This window comes from Loxodonta africana, chromosome 4, assembly GCF_030014295.1.
Source record: "Loxodonta africana isolate mLoxAfr1 chromosome 4, mLoxAfr1.hap2, whole genome shotgun sequence".
NCBI lineage: Eukaryota > Metazoa > Chordata > Mammalia > Proboscidea > Elephantidae > Loxodonta > Loxodonta africana.
The window spans coordinates 148,439,353-148,456,063 of NC_087345.1; the positions used below are offsets into that span (position 1 = coordinate 148,439,353).

At 36.4% G+C, this 16,711-nt stretch overlaps 1 non-coding gene across 1 annotated transcript; it reads left to right on the forward strand.

The window, feature by feature from the left end:
• Positions 1 to 1,090: 1,090 nt before the first annotated feature.
• On the forward strand, positions 1,091 to 1,197 carry LOC111750877 (U6 spliceosomal RNA). Its single transcript, XR_002785934.2, has one exon. It is a non-coding gene; the product is annotated as a U6 spliceosomal RNA (small nuclear RNA).
• The last annotated feature ends 15,514 nt before the right edge of the window (positions 1,198 to 16,711 follow it).

A 16,711-nucleotide genomic window follows, 5' to 3' on the forward strand; every position in this document is an offset into this window, starting at 1 on the left:
AAGTTAGAGATCACTGAAAGAAGCATATGCCTGTGAAATACAATCATCTCAGGCCAGAATTCTTTTCAGTAAGTCTTTGTTGAAACAAGGACAGTTAATATGTTTGAAAGTAGAGACTGGGTAAAATGATCAGCGATGTTGAAATCTCGTGTATTACTTTTATCCTGAAACCACTTTGGGGAAGGTGAGTAAAGATACTCAGAAGAGATCAAGTGTTGAAACTGTGGCTTTTGATTGTTTATAACATTGAACATATAATATTTAAGTGGAATTTGTAGCTAATGATAAGAATGGATTAATACCTCTCTTCTTTTGATAAGAAGGACGCTTTCTTAAGTGTTTGCCTCCAAAACATCCTTCTTGGGAAAAACGATTCTGTAATTTATCCATATTATGTAGCCAAAACAGGATTATGCCAGGTACCAGAAAGAGAAGCATTGATACTTTCTATCTGAAATAATAGACACTCATGCAGACTGAGAAAATTAATTCCACATTTTTAAAGAATTATAAAATAGGCTTTTGTGTATGTGTAGGTAGGGGGAGGTGGGTTCTAGAGATTTTTGAAAAGCTTTAAGTGCTTCGCTTTTTTAGGTTTGGTGACATGAACATGAAAGCCACAGTTAGATGTGGCTATAATTTAAAACTTGCTGTAGCATCTGTCGCCTTTCTCTTAACTGTACGAGTGCAGCCAGGGACACATGGGGTGGTGATAGCTGAAGTAGTACTGAGCCATAGGTTCAGTTCGGGGGACAAGATGAACCCACATCAGCAAATGTATAAGGGAAACAGAACTCTGAATCCTCAACCAGAAGAAAATAAACATGCCAAAGGAACATTAAAAACCACTTTAATTTCTTCCTAGTATTGAATAGGAGCTTAATAATTGTGTTTTCCCCCTCTCCATCTACCTTGAGGGAGGTGTCCATGGCTTTTCATTAGATTATCAAGGAGCATATCACTCAAATATAGTACAGAACACTGACTTAGCTTAGAGATTTCAGCACTGGGTTTATGCGTTTGAACATTCAACTAGTAGAGTTATTGAACAAATGTAAACATATACTTTACAAATATTGACGCATAGATCATGCTCGCTTCAGGGGCACATATACTAAAATGGGAACAATACAGAGAAGATTAGCATGGCCCTTGTGCAAGGATGACATGCAAATTTGTGAAGCATTTCATATTTTGGAGCCCTGGCGGCTTAGAGGTTAAGCGCTTGGCCGCTAACACAAAGGATGTCAATTTGAATTCACCAGGTCCTCCTTGGAAACTTTATGCAACAGTTCTACGCTGTCCTGTAGGGTCACTCTGAGCCAGAATGACCCCATGGCAATAGCTTTGTTTTTTGTTTTTTTTTTGAGACATAGATCATTACCAGACAGATCTACGGGATGAAGTATGTAGACTAACCAACAAACCAAACCCATTGCCATCAAGTGGATTTTGACTCATAGTGACCCTATAGGACACAGCAGAACTGCCCCATAAGGTTTCCATGGCTGTAAATCTTTAAGGAAGCAGACTGGCACCTCTTTATCCTGTAGAGCAGCTGGTGTGTTCAAACCACCCACTGACCTTTCAGTTAGCAGCTGAACACTTAACCACCGCGCCGCTGGAGCTCCTTATATAAACCAGATCGCTAAATTAAAGTAGCCAGTTGTAGTCATCCAAGAACAAATTCATTATTTTTTTCAAAAAGAATTTTATTGATCAGTTTCATTTGATCATATTTAATTTAGTGATGGTAGTGACATTTTGCAGACATTCACATTTAGACCCCCACCACACTCAAGGGGGATTCTGATCATACATGTAATACTACTAGTTCAAGTAATTCTACTATATAGAAAAATATAACTTAACTTTAAAGTGAAAACGGCATGCAGCCCCGCTGAAAATATAGCCTTCTTTTTTCATTTGGCTAATATGAATCTAAGGCAAGCAACATGTTAAATTAGAGAGCTAAAGATAGATCCATATTCCCTGGAAAACCAAATAGATGCCCATAATGTTACTTTTGTGACACCAAACAGAAATTATCCATGATTTCTTTTATGACCTTTACCGGATAATATGTCATTAAAATAAATATTTTCCCTCACTGTGATGCATTTGAAAGTCAATTAGAAGTTATGAATGGATTATGATATTATGTTAAAACCATCTATGGCCCATTTATGACTATAGTTATTTCATAACATCTTTCCCTAAGTGATTGAAAAGACACATATGTTTAGTCTATTAAGAGAGACAGCAGGCACACTCTGGGAATATGAGAGAGTTTCAGTTACACCAATTTAGGAGATAACTCTAACCCCGGTCACCACTTCATCTTTTCTGTTGAGCTGAATTCAGCCTTTGGTGTCTAATGGCAGCCTGACTCCACTGAGACTTTCTGAAGCAAGAAGGAGCTTAGCTACTGACCAGCTCTCAGTGCCTGTGATAAAATATCAAGTTTTAAGACAATGACACAATGCTTTTTTCATTTTGATGACACAAATACTCATTTTGTTTATGTATTATTTAACTTTTTTTAAAAAGGAACAATTTAATTTTTTTTAACACTTTGAAATAAATCTTAACATATAATGAAGTATTCATCTTAAATATTTATATTCTAAGGGATATAAAAGTAAAACTCTATAAAATGGTAGAGAGAAAGTTTTTTGGACTTGAGTACACTTTCAAGTCAACAAATATTTATGGAGCAATTGCAAATTTTTGTACAAGGCATTCTGCTAGAGGAAAGGAAAAGCCAAAGGGCATTTATTTGGATGTGTTGGTATGTATCTCCACTTTTTTCTGCTTCAGCCTTTTTTAAAGAGGTGGAATACTGAGACCCTGACAGCCCATAGAATACCTTGAGGCATCTTCTCGAATTCCACGCTGCTGTGGCCAACCATAATGACGTTAACGCAATTGCCGTCTGATGCCTAACCCCACAGAACTCCCCGAGTTTCCTCCTGACGTGGGCACTGACATGGGCCATTGCTGCCTGGGTGCTCACACCAGCACTGCTGTGCACTAAGGTTGGGCACTCCAGTATATACCCAGTGTATACACTCAGTGCTTATTCCCCTAGCAGAAAGAATTTTTATTCCTTTGTAGTATATTTTGTTATGTCATTACCATACGTGCAGCCCAACTTATAGAGGTTTTAGTGAGCCCAGTTATTCGAATCTCTCCCTTCCAACCATTTTCAATAGTTTATGAGACCATATGCAGTGAATTAGAGGGAACTTGGGACTGATTAAGGGAAAAATACGGCCACAAGAACAAGCTATTTATTGGGTTCCACACACTGACTGCCACATGCAGTGGGTGGTCCCCCAAAGCAGGAGGTCTTCCAGAGGCAAATGGCACAGGAAGCTACCTGAAGGGGAGGAAGGAATGAAAAAACATGGGAAGAGGATAAGGCCTTGGGGAGGGGGGGCTTTTGTGCACCTTAGTCCATCTCCCCTTGCAGCAAGTTAGGGAGTCCCTGGGTCAGAGAACTCCAAAGGCAGTAGCACCATAGATTCATTATAGCTACAGGATTTTTATCTTATCTGGAACAGTTTTTCACTGTATGTATAATGGACAAGCTCTAAGTGGCTAAAAGTCTGTTTATTTGGGCTATTTTTAAAACAGTTGGATGTGTACAAATTTGAGTTTGGCACCAATGGACTTTATTGGGGCTAATGGGCCTCAGCTAACCACGGAGAAATAAGCAACTTGGAGCCAATATGCAGAGGCCATCTTTGACTCATGTGTGTAACACCACAGAAGGCTGAACATGAGCAAAACTTGAGTAACAAGCACCATAATTTACTCCCAATTATCACTCTTTTCTGATGATTAAGGATTTGTTTGGAGGCTAAGCTTATCGTCTTGATGCCTTCTTTCCTCAGGAGACTTTGGAGTGGGGAAGAGTTGATAAGAGTTCGTGTGACAGGGCTTGAATCTTACCTAATAAGAGATAAAAGACTGAAGATAAATTCAGAGATCTAAATAGTGTGTAGAAAAGTATGCTGTAACTGCTGAGGTAAGACTGATGTGGCGGGGAAGGGTCATTTGGGGTTTGGAGAAAACAAAAGGCAGATAACTTGGAGCCAGACAGATTTGTATAAAAGCCTTTGTTGTTGTTAGTTGCCAAAGAGTTGATTCCAATTCATAGCAGCCCCATGCGTGAGCAACCCCTTACTCTTAGAAACTGTCCCACAGGGTTTTCAAGGTTGTGACCTTTCAGAAGCAGATCACCAGGCCTGTCTTCCCAGGCACCTTTAGGTGGGTTTGAACTGCCAACCTTTTGGCTAGTAGTTAAGTGCTTAACCATTTGCACCACCCAAGGACTAAAAAAAACCCAAAAACCCAGTGCCGACTCATAGCGACCCTATAGGACAGAGTAGAACCACCCAGGGACTACTATAGGCTTTTTAGTTCTTCCTATGTATTTTTTTCCTAGAACTATCTATGCACAGTTTACATCCATAAAAGATAAATAATATCAGGCAATTCACAATTGTATTAATTACTCATGGTGAGGAAATCTGAATTAGAAGACTATGGTATGTATTAATAGTTTTTCTCATTCAATGTGCAACTAGTCTTGTCCTCTAGATAAAAATTTTATTATTCATGTTTATACAAGCTCTATATCTTAATTCCTGAGAATAGCTCTACAGCTCAGCAAAGCCACTCCCAAAGTGGAACATATGTTTGCTGGTGCAACAGGCTGGTTTCAAATCTCCTATTTGTTTATTTCATTTGAAATGTACAAAGTGTGAACACTCTAAGAATCTAAGAGTTATATGTGATCTAGGAGATCATCCATTTACACTTTAAAATTTGTGAAGAAGACCCAAAAGAAAATTTTAATACTGATTTTGTAAAAATTAGGTATATAATAATGAACACTATACCTGGTTATTTCAAGTAATTCTTTTAAATTTTAAGTAAATACTGCAACCTCTTATGTTTGTGAATTCATTTGTGAATTGAGTTTCTCATCAGAGTGGCTTTTAAGCAATTTTAACTAAGTACAAATCATGTTAGACCTAGAGTTATGTAACACTGCTGCTTTCAAACCTGCATTACAGAAAGACACATTAATTATTTCACCCTTCTCCATACATGACATAGTACAGTTTAAGTCTTGGCTTCAGCCATTGCTTTTTCACAATAGAATTTCAGTCTAGCTGGAGTTAATTAATTTAGATTTGGCTCTAGCATGAGTTCATCCTTTCTAAGCTGCCCTTTTACCCAGCCTCAGCAAAATGGTATTACCTCATGCAATGTAATGGCATCCTGGTTACAAAGGCCACAGCGTGGTTCTACCTGTTAATCTTCTCCACTCAGAACTGGTAGAAAGCAATCTCCCAACATTATGTAGGTAATTTGTTAGTGGATTTTATACATAAGTTTCTTCTCACAGCAACCCTAGTCAAGGAAAGCAGCTTGTGTGTGCACACACATGTAACAACATGTATGTATACATGTATGTGTATATGTATATATGTACCCATTGCCGTAGAGTTGATTCCAGCTCATAGTGACCCTAAAGGACCGGGTAGAACTGCCCCATAAGGTTTCTAAGGAGCAGCAATTTAAGAAGTTTATTATAGAAGACAGAGTTGTCTAAGTTCAGTCTAGAGTTGTGAAAGGAACTAGAAAAAGAGCTAAAAAAAAGTCAGAAAGTTTGAAAGTAGTTATTTCATGGAAGATAAACTAAAGGGGAAGATATAGATTTTATTTACAATTCAAAATAGACACACCAAAGGAAAAAAGTGGTTATTTCTAGGGTCAGCCTGAAGGGCCAAGGGTCATGAGGAAAGGACACATTCACTTTTTATTTTGTGTTATTGTCATTCTGGTTGTTTTTGTTCTTATTACAATGAATAAAAATAAAATCCTTTGTAATTACTTTGTAGTTGAAGATGAAGGCCTTATTAAAACAGGACCATAGAAGTTTCTAGTTTAGCTTTTGCCACTTATATTTTTTGATAATGGAAAAATCATTTTATTCTTAAGCTTCAATTATTTTCTTAAAAAAATAAGTATATTAGGTATCAGAAAGTCCCACATATTCTTTATCAAAACGAAATGAGATAAGAAGCATAAAGATTGTTTTATAAATAGAAGCCTGATACATATGTAGGATGCTACGGAAAGCCTTGTCATTAGGTGAAGAATTATGATGTTGATATTAATTAATTTTGCTTCTCATCTCATAAACAAACTTTTGGTTTTAATCTAGAAATTTAAAAGATTGTCCTTAATATATTCAGAAGTATTACATCACATATTTTATTAATAAAGAGAAAAATGATCAAATTCATAGCTATTATATTTAATTACTAAAAGGAACATAGATTTATAACGTCCTTCCCAAAGTCTCTACACTTTACTTTTCTCAGGATTTTGCTCAGGCTCAGAATGTGAATTGGAATTTGGGATATAATGAAGCCAACCAAAACCCCAGACCCACTGATGTTGAGTCCGTTCTAACTCATGGCTACCCCATATGTTACAAAGCAGAACAACCCCCTAGGGTTTTCTTGACTTTAACATTTATGGAACCAGATTGCCAAGACTTTCTTCCATAGTGCCGCTGAGTAGGTACAAACTGCCAACCTTTAGGTTAGCAGTAGAGTACAAACCGGTTGTGCCACTCAGGGATCTTATAATGAAGTCAGGCCCTGGCTAAATACCAATTTTACCCAATTCCCACCTTTTATTTAACATTCACTTCTCACTAAATCTGTGCCTCTGGGAAAGTCACTTAACTTTCTGAGCTTGGTTTGCTCATTTGTTAAATGAGAGGCTGACTAAATGATCTAAAGTTCCTTCCATTTCGAAAAAAAAAATAGTCTGTTTTTCTACTATTGAATTTTAAATTTCATACCGTAAATGATCTTGTCCTGGGTCATATCCTATAGTTTCCAATTATACCCAGGAAAAAGAAATAGCCTAAATTAAAATAGTTGGTGACACAATTAATCTAATGTTTACATTAATAATCCTTTAATAACTTTAGATTCCAGTTACTAACTCTGTCATTAGAATATAAAATTAAAAAAAAATCTATCAATGCCAATTAAATCAAATGGAGCAGATACAGCGTTAACACTTAACTCTACACGAATCCACTAGCTGCTTCTTGGAAACCCTATGGGGCAGTTCTACTATGTCCTATGGGGTTGCTATGAGTCAGAATCTACAACATGGCAATGGGTTTGATTTCTTTTTTCTACAAACTAAGTAGAGTCTTACCTTCCCTTAGTCGCAAATACATTGCTTTATCTGAGTAGATCACATTTTCTTGGTTTCAAGAAACCAACAGAATGTCACTTTGGAAGAGATCTCTCTTCAGGCACATTTAGAAGAAATTCCAGGCCGTATTGTTGACCAACATAATGAAGCATATCTTGCCTATGAGCTTCTCTGTAGGTCAACTGTATTTGCAAGACAAGTCTGTTTATAACTATCAGGCAAGAGTGGGTGATATGCTTTCTGACCCAACCCAAGGAATTCATCTTTAGTTCTGACTGTGACTTCAGAGTCTTAGAAACCTAAGGATACAGGGGTAAAGATGTTTGGAAGAAGGCTTTAAAAAGCACAGGGTTATTTCATATCTATTTCTCTCTTGCATAGGGGTATTCATACATTTAATCTTTGTTTTAGTATTCTCACCCAGAAAAAAAAAAAAAAGTTATCGTGAACTCTACTCCACTGAGGTATTTTTTGGATTGTTTATATGATGTTTGAAATATGGTCTGTGCACATTAAATCTTAAATCCTTATCTAGGAGACTAAGATTGGCATAATATATTGACTGCAATAGGACTAAATAACCTAAAATAGCTACACATTCCAGCAAGTCAACAGTTTGAACTAAAACAAATTACATGACCCCATTACCTTAAAAAGGCAATTGCAAAAGCAACCTATAGCCTAGAAAAAGCCTGATGCTGGAATAATTCAAGAGGAGTAAAAATAATGAAACTGTGTACGTGATTCGCGAGAGTCTTTAATTTAAATAAACATTCAGTTCTCCCACTAAAAGCAATGTTTAGTGTCAAAGGAATTTACCAAGCCTTGGCTATTAAGTATTCATCATTTTTCAAATATTCTTACCAAAAAACTGAGCAGCTGAAATTCCTGATTATAATGTAAAAAATGCATATGTAATTATATGTAATAATATATATATAAAATATATATATATATATGAAATAGTTTTCCATACGTGTCTAACGTAGACACACACATACACAGAGGCTTCAAAAGCTTTTCTCAGCACATAGCATATGTTCAGGGATGTTGTTACAATTAAGAATTCCTTTCATGGGACCCTTACATCAGAATTCAGTGCTTATTTGTATAAATAGAGGTAAAGCTACTTACCGCCACACACTCAGAGAATATAAATAATTCTGGCTGTGTAATTCAACAAAAAAAATTACATAGTACAGCAATATCATCACAGAGATTTCTTAAAAGAAAAACACACAGAAAACAGAAATGTTGAAGAGGGATCAGAGGACAGATTGTTTTAAGCATAAAGTCATCTCTATGGTGGCATATGAGGGCCTCTTCTCAATTCACAGGCCATGTTTTATAAAAAATTTACCATTTTAAATCTACTACGTAAGTTCCTCTCTCTCTATTCTTCTATTCATGCCCAGCCAAAAGAAATATGTATTAAACTGAGTCATCCTTAGTTACGAAGTTAAGTGATTCTGATAGAATCACTTGGATAGAGGGTAGGGCCTGGGGCTGTCGGAAAGCCCTTGGTATCCTGGTTAAATACAGGGGTAACAAACTAGGAAGGAAGAGTCGCTGAAGGCAGAGCCTTTCTAATTTAAACTTTCACCTAAAGCTTATATGGACTGCGAGAATGTAAATTAGACAACTGCAAAGGTAAGCCGAGAAGCCAAGATGAACTGTGAGCTCTTCTGTGACTTTCTCTTGTACAATGACATAATTATTTCAAGACTTGTTAAAAAGGTGTTGTTTCCTGAGCAACTGTTAGTCATTCTTCTTTATATTTTAATTCATTACTTCTCTTAATAATCAGAAAAAAATCCCGAAGATAATTATTTGCATTTTACTTATGCAAAAAGTGAATTGACAGAGACTAATAAAATTCCTGAAGTCACTTGACTAGTATAGGGAGGAGCAGAGATTTTACCAGGTATTAATTTGATACCAAAAGCTATACTACTTCCATCACTCCAGGCTACCACAATAAAAAAAAAAAAAAAAGTCCAAATTTTTCTTGTTGTGGTTCCAGCAGTGGTGGGGCTTTGATCAAGCCAAAAAAGAGAAAAGCCTATGACTTTTATTTGCCATTGTCATACTGAGCTTGTGTTCTCAACAGTTAAATGAGTATTAATCATTTTTTTTTTTTTTTTTGCCTATATCTCTGGATTATTGTGAAAATCAAATATTATACTGCATAGGAAACCAGATTTGAAAAGTCTCAAAAGCAGTAGTACAAACACAAGGTATTGTTTTATTTGTTTATTACTAACTGGAGTCATTTTAAAGGGAAAATAATATATTTGTAGCAAAAAAAAAAAAATTATCATGATTATAAAGTTAATGGAAGTCTCACTAATTCAAAACAAACTATATAGTTTCCCTTTAAAACTGTGGATTCAAGTTAACTGAACGTCAAAACTTACATATGGGAAAAAACTAAGAAAACTATTCAAATATGAATACACTTTTTTTAGTTTTAAACCTGGCAGACTTATCAATCCTCAAAGCCAGAAGCTGGTGAAATTAAGCGCCTTCACAATTATGGAAAACCTGGTGGCGTAGTGGTTAAGAGCTATGGCTATTAACCAAAAGGTTGGCAGTTCAAATCTACCAGGTGCTCCTTGGAATCCCTTTGGGGCAGTTCTACTCTGTTCTATAGGGTCACTATGAGTTGGAATTGACTCGATGGCAGTGGGTTTTGGCTTTTCAGAATTATGGAACAAAAACATACTTTCTAGTTTAGAATTCACTATATAACCAACTGAATTAATGACAGCTGCTTAGAAAATTAAGGAACCCTGGTGGTGCAAGGGTTAAAGCAATTGAATGTTAATCAAAGGTCAGTGGTTGGAAACCACCAGTTTGTTTCCATAGAGATATACAGCCTTGGAAACTCTACCTGGTTGCTAGGAGTGGAAATCGACTTGATGGCAGTGGGTTTGGTTGAGGCTTAGAAAATTGAGCAAAAAAACTCCAAGAAAAACAGAAAGAAAATTAAACCTTATAATTTTTGTGGCTCGGTTTTTTTTTTTTGTTGTTGTTGTGTTTTAAGTGAAAGTTTACAAATCGAGTCAGTCTCTCATACAAAAATTTATGTACACCTTGCTATGTACTCCTAGTTGCTCTCCTCCTAACAAGAGAGCATACTCCTTCTCTCCACCCTGTACTCTTTGTGTGTGCCTCAGTTTTAAGTAATGTTTACATACAGATAGTCCCCGATCTATAACAGTATTCAAGTTATGAAAAAACACACTTACAACTTTTTTTTTGGTACAGGTTACTGCTCGTAATACATACTACCTACAATGCTGCAATATGTAATTTGCTGATGTATCATTCTCAGAAGTTCACTTACAGATGTTCAATTTTATGATTTACTATTTAATACATTGCCACATAGCCAGCTATGGCCTGGTCGACAATGAAGTTGGTGTTAGTGTCAGGAATCATAATGGATAGAAAGTTGGGCAATGTGGAACTCTAATGAAATCTGACAATTGAACTGTGCATGCAACTGACAGCTGTTACAACTCAGATGTCATTGTTATGACACCAAAAAAGACTTCATTGTAGACCAGGCCTATAGCTTAATTTTACTTTGCATTTTGTACCATAAAAAGCAACAGTTGTTAATTTGAAGCTGAGTTGTTCAAGTGTCTCTATCTGCAACACCTGCACTGCTTAGACCCCCAACAATATGTCTAGCAAAAAAATGTCATGCCACTGAAAGTTGTAATCAAAAAAGAAGGTGAGGAAGTCTTTAGACTTGGATATAAAGATGAAGATCACTAAGGCCAATGATAATGGAAAGAAAATTGGCAAAATAGTATGTGAGGAAGGACAGTCTCATTCAATCATGTCAACAATCATTAAGGATAAGAATAGGACTTTAGAGGCAGTTAAAAGAGCAATTGGCATAAAAGTGACAATTTTAACAAAGAAGAGTCAAGGGCCCATCCACAAGGAGGAGAAGCTGTTGATGATTTGGATCACCCAGTGCTGTCATAGAAGGCCAAATACAGAAGAGGATTCCTATGAGCTTACTGACAATTCAAAAGAAAGGACACAGACTTTTTGAAAACCTAAAGGAACATCAAGGAGAAGACTACAGTGAGTACTTTAATGCCAGCAAGGGCTGGTTTCATTGCTTCAAACGCAGATGTGGCTTACATAATGTGTGCATAACTGGAGAAGCAGGAAGCACCTATCTTGAAGATGTTGAAAAATTCAAGGATGGGCTGGACAAGATAATACCAGATGAAGAATATCTACCAGTGCATATTTTCAATGTGATGAAACTGGCTTGTTTTGGAAAAGTATGTCAGAAAGGACCTATATGGCAAAGACACAAAGTTGATGCCTGAGTTCAAGGCATTAAAAGACAGAATCACACCGCTGCTTGAAGAAAATGCTGCTGGATTTAAATTAAAATGCTTTCTTGTTTACCTTTCTGAAAACCTCCGAGTATTCAAAAACACTGACAAAAATAAGCCATTGGTCTACAACAGGAGTAACTCTAAGGTCTGGGTGTCAATTGTGTTGTTTGAAGACTGGCTTTTAAATTGTTTTATCCTAGAAGTACATGTGCCTACTACCTCGAAAAAAGCATTTCTTTCAAGATTCTGCTGCAAAATTTAAATCAAGATGTGAAAGTGATGTATCTACATCCCAATATGACAGGGCAGCTGTGATTCAGCCTGTGGGTCAAGGTACAGTTGCCACCTTCCAGGCATTCTACCTATGGGCTGTGTTTGCTCAGGCAATAGCTGCAACAGGTGGAGGTATGGTAACACGTTTTAGTATATCTTGAATATCACATCTTCCTGCGAGAAGTTACAGGAAAATGCATGCAGGGGATATGAAAATTTTCTGAGTTATGTGAACACGCTCCAAACATTTGATCAGCTTAATATAATGGAAGAGATTGGTGGGACAATGATTCATATGGCTAGAACACTGAGTTTAGAACTTGATATCACTTATGTGAAATAGCAAATAGATCATTAAGAAGGGGAATTGACAGATCAGCATTTAATGGATTTTGAAGAAGAAGGAAATGCTGAAGAAGAAAGAAATAATTAGGAAGATATAGAAGAAAAGTTGTCAAAAAAATTTACAGTGAAAGGATTAGCTGAAGTTTCTTTCTAAACTAAATTAGGGGCTTAAGTTGCTTGAAAAGACTCAGGAAGCAGAGAGATGTTACCACAAAATACATGAAGAAAAAAAGAAAAGGGCTATATAGACAACTCTCATAAATTTTCTGATAGAAACATCATGCCCGTTCCCAGGTATAGTCTAGAAACTTCCACAAATGAAGTTATTACTGCTGACAAAATGTCAACGTTGTCCAACTCTTCTTCACCATTGGAGTAAATTTTTATGATTTATGTATTTCTTTATGTACATATTAAAATATACCTGTAAATTTATATGAGCAGTTTCCAACCCCCAAAGACAAATAAAGATCAGATTTATAAAGATAATGATAATAAAAGACAATAATAATGAAAACTAAAAAAAAAAAAAAAATGAGGTATTCAACCTATGTTGTAACCTACTTATGATGCAGTCATCAGAAAGGAACCCCACCTTAAGTTGGGGACTACCTATACTTATAATCATGTACATAGAGAATGTTGACTTAACTAAAATTGTTATTTTGAGAGAATGAAAAGAGGTGAAATAAATGTACTTGAGTGGGGCACACTGGCAGTATGATAGAAGGCAGAGAAAAGATGTATAAAAAAATCTACATCTTTGTTTTTCTAATAGGAAATCAATAGATAAAAAATTAAAAAATTGTCCAATAGTTGTGTAAGTTAGCTGTCTAGAAACATGGAACTAACTTCCAGCCAACATGGTGCCATAGACAAAAGCACCATGCTGTCCCTCCATATCAAAGACCTGAAAAACTGAGTAAAACAGAGACAAACATCTTTCCTGGAACTGGAAGTGTCAAATAAAGAGATAAAGAACTCAGCCAAACACTGAATGGAATAAGAAACTGACAGAGAACAGAGAGCAGGGAAAGATACATGCAGAGGTCTCCTGTCAGCTGACACAGCAGGATTCACCACTTGAACTCCTGTCAGAGATTGGTGGACAGAGGGCATGGGAAAGCAGCTTCAAGGAGTTCTCAGCAAGAGACAGCACCTGGTACCAAGTGATACACACTTTCCCATTGCCCATCCTCTCCCCACTGCTCCACCTCCATGCATCTTGGCTGGCTGCAGTGACTCAATTGGCTGGGAAGTGCAGCATCCGTGCCTCTTGGATTTGCCCCACTCACATAGGAGATAGGTGGACAAGGAGTATGGGAAAGCAGCTTCACAAAGTTCCCAGCAGGAGACAGAGCACCCAGTGGGCCTGCCCGTGCTGAGTGACTGGCCCTGCCCATTGGACAAGGAGGTAAAGAGTATCGTGGCCACAGACTAGAAAACATCAAAGAACGCACAGCCCGCCTGCTCAGAGGTAACCAAATAAAACAAAAGGCAAGACAAAACAAACGGATCTACAATCAAGAAACAAAGAAAATAACTACTGAATGCCCTGAAGACAGCAGACAATATCAAAACATATTTAAAAAAACAGGGCAGGGTGGTTCTAGTAGGTGCTGTCCAAAATGAAACACCAGATGACTTTCCAGTAGAAGAAAAGGCACTAGAACTACCTGACAGGGAATACAAATCTCTAATGTTCAGAGCCATCCAAGAGTTGAAACAAAAAGCAGATAAAAACAAGGAAATATAGACAAATTGATGGAAAAGGCAGGCAAACTCATGGAAAATACAGACAAAAAAATGGAAGAATTCAGGAAAATAATACAGGAACAAAATGCCAAAATAAATTCACAACTAGAAATCATACAAAAGCAACAATTAGAAATCCAAAAGATAAAAAGATTTCAGAAATGGACAGTGTCATAGAAGGGCCGAGGAACAGGTTTGAAATGAGGTAAGACAGGATCACTGAAATTGAAGACAAACACTTTGATAAAACTCCATCTGAGTAAAATTCAGAAAAAAGAATGAAGAAAAATGAAGAAACTCTGAGAATTATGTGGGATATAATCAAAAGCAAAAATTTGCAAGTGATTGGAGTGCCAGAACAGGGGGATAAAATGGAAAACACAGAGATCATTGAAGAATTGCTGACAGAAAACTTCCTTCATATCATGAAAGATGAAAAGTTGACTATCCAAGAAGCTCAGTGAACCCCATACAGGATAGACCCCAAAAGAAAATCACCAAGGCATATCATAATCACACTCGATAAAACCAAAGACAGAGAAAGAATCCTGAGAGCAGCTCGAGAAAGACAAAAAGTCACATACAGACGAGAAACAATAAGACTAAGCTCTGATTATTCAGCAGAAACCATGCAGGCAAGAAGGCAACGGGTTGACAAATATAAAATCTTGAAGAAAAAATTTGCCAACCAAGAATAATATATTCTACAAAACTCTTGATCAAATATTCTACACAACTCTTGATCAAATATGATGGTGAAATTAGGACATTTCCAGGTAAACAGAAATTAAGGGAATACGTAAAAACCAAACCAAACTTACTAGAATTATTAAGTGGAGTCCTTCGGTCTGAGAACAAACAACATCAGACCACTGCCTGAATCTAGGACGTAAGACTGTACCAGCCAGATACCAACCTAGGAAATGAACTCTCAGGGACTATTCAAAACCAAAAGAATTGCAACAGGGAACCAGAAAGGTTAATCTGTAAATAATAACATCAAAACAATAAAAGAGAGAATAAAAGGTGTAGATATAGAACTTTCTAATGGAGAAAACAAGGCAATACCAAGTAATAATACACTGGTTCAAACCTAGGAAGATAAGGGTAAATTTCAAGATAACTACAAAGAAAGTTAACAAACTTACTCATCAAAATAAAGAAGAAAAACATGAAGTCTCAACAAAAACAAAAAAATGAAAAATAAATCTACAAACAAAAAGAACTCAGCACAGGAGAGTAAAAGGAACAAAGAAAATGTCAGCACTACAAAATGACAGCAATAAACTCACACCTATCAATAATTACACTGAATGTAAATGGCCTAAAGGCACCCATAAAGAGATACAGAGTGACTGAATGGATAAAAAAAACAGGATCCATCAATATGCTGTCGACAAGAGACACACCTGAGAAACAAAGATGCAAATTTATTAAAAATCAAAGGATGGCAAAAAATATATCAAGTAACTACCAAAAAACAGCAGGAGCGGCAATACTAATTTCAGATAAAATAGACTTTAAAACAAAATCCACTATAAAAGACAAAGAAGGGCACTATATAATGATTAAAGGGAAAATCCATCATGAAGACTTAACCATAATAAACATCTACACACCCAATGACAGGGCTTCAAAATACATAAAACAAACTCTAACGGCACTGAAACGAGAAACTGACATTGCCATAATAATAGTAGGAGACTTCAACACACCACTCTCCGTAAAGGTCAGAATGTCTAGAAAGAAACTCAACAAAGATACAGAGTAGCCAAAGAGCACAATCAGCCAACTTGACCACATAGACGTATATAGAACACTTAACCCAACAGCTGCAAAGTACACATTCTTTTCCAAAACACACGGAATGTCCTCTAGAATAGACCACAGTTTAGGTCACAGAGCAACCCTCAACAAAATCCAAAACACTGAAATAATACAAAGTATCTTCTCTGACTACTATGCCATCAAAGTAGAAACTAACAACAAGAGCAAGGGAAAAAATCAATTACATGGAAACTGGCCAACACCCTGCTTAAAAACCACTGGGTAATAGAAGAAATCAGAGATGGAATTAAAAAATTCCTAGAATCAAATGAGAATGAAAATACATCATGCCAAAACCTTTGGAACACAGCAAAGGCAGTCCTCAGAGGTCACTTTATAGCAATAGATGCACACATCAAAAAAGAAGAAAGGGGAAAAAGATCAAAACATTAGCTACACAACTTGAACAAAAAGAGAACAGTGAAAGAAGCCCACAGCCACCAGAAGGAAGGAAATAATAAAGATCAGAGCAGAAAGCAATGAAATGGAGAATAGAAAGACAATAGAAAGCATCAACAAAATCAAAACTTGGTTCGTTGAAAGGACCAACAAAATCAACAAACCACTGGCCAAACTGACAAAAGAAAAACAGAAGAGGACACAAATAACCCAAATAAGAAATGAAATGGGGACATTACAACAGTTCCAACTGAAATAAAAAGGATCAAAACAGAGCATTATGAAAAACTACACTCCAACAAACTTGAAAACCTAGAAGAAATGGACAAATTTCTAGAAACACACTACCTACCCAAACTAATTCAAAATGATGTTGAAAATCTCAACAAGAGAAGAGATTGAAAAGGTAATTAAAACAACAACAACAACAACACAAACCCTGGCCTAAATGGCTTCACTGGAGAATTCTACCAAACATTCAG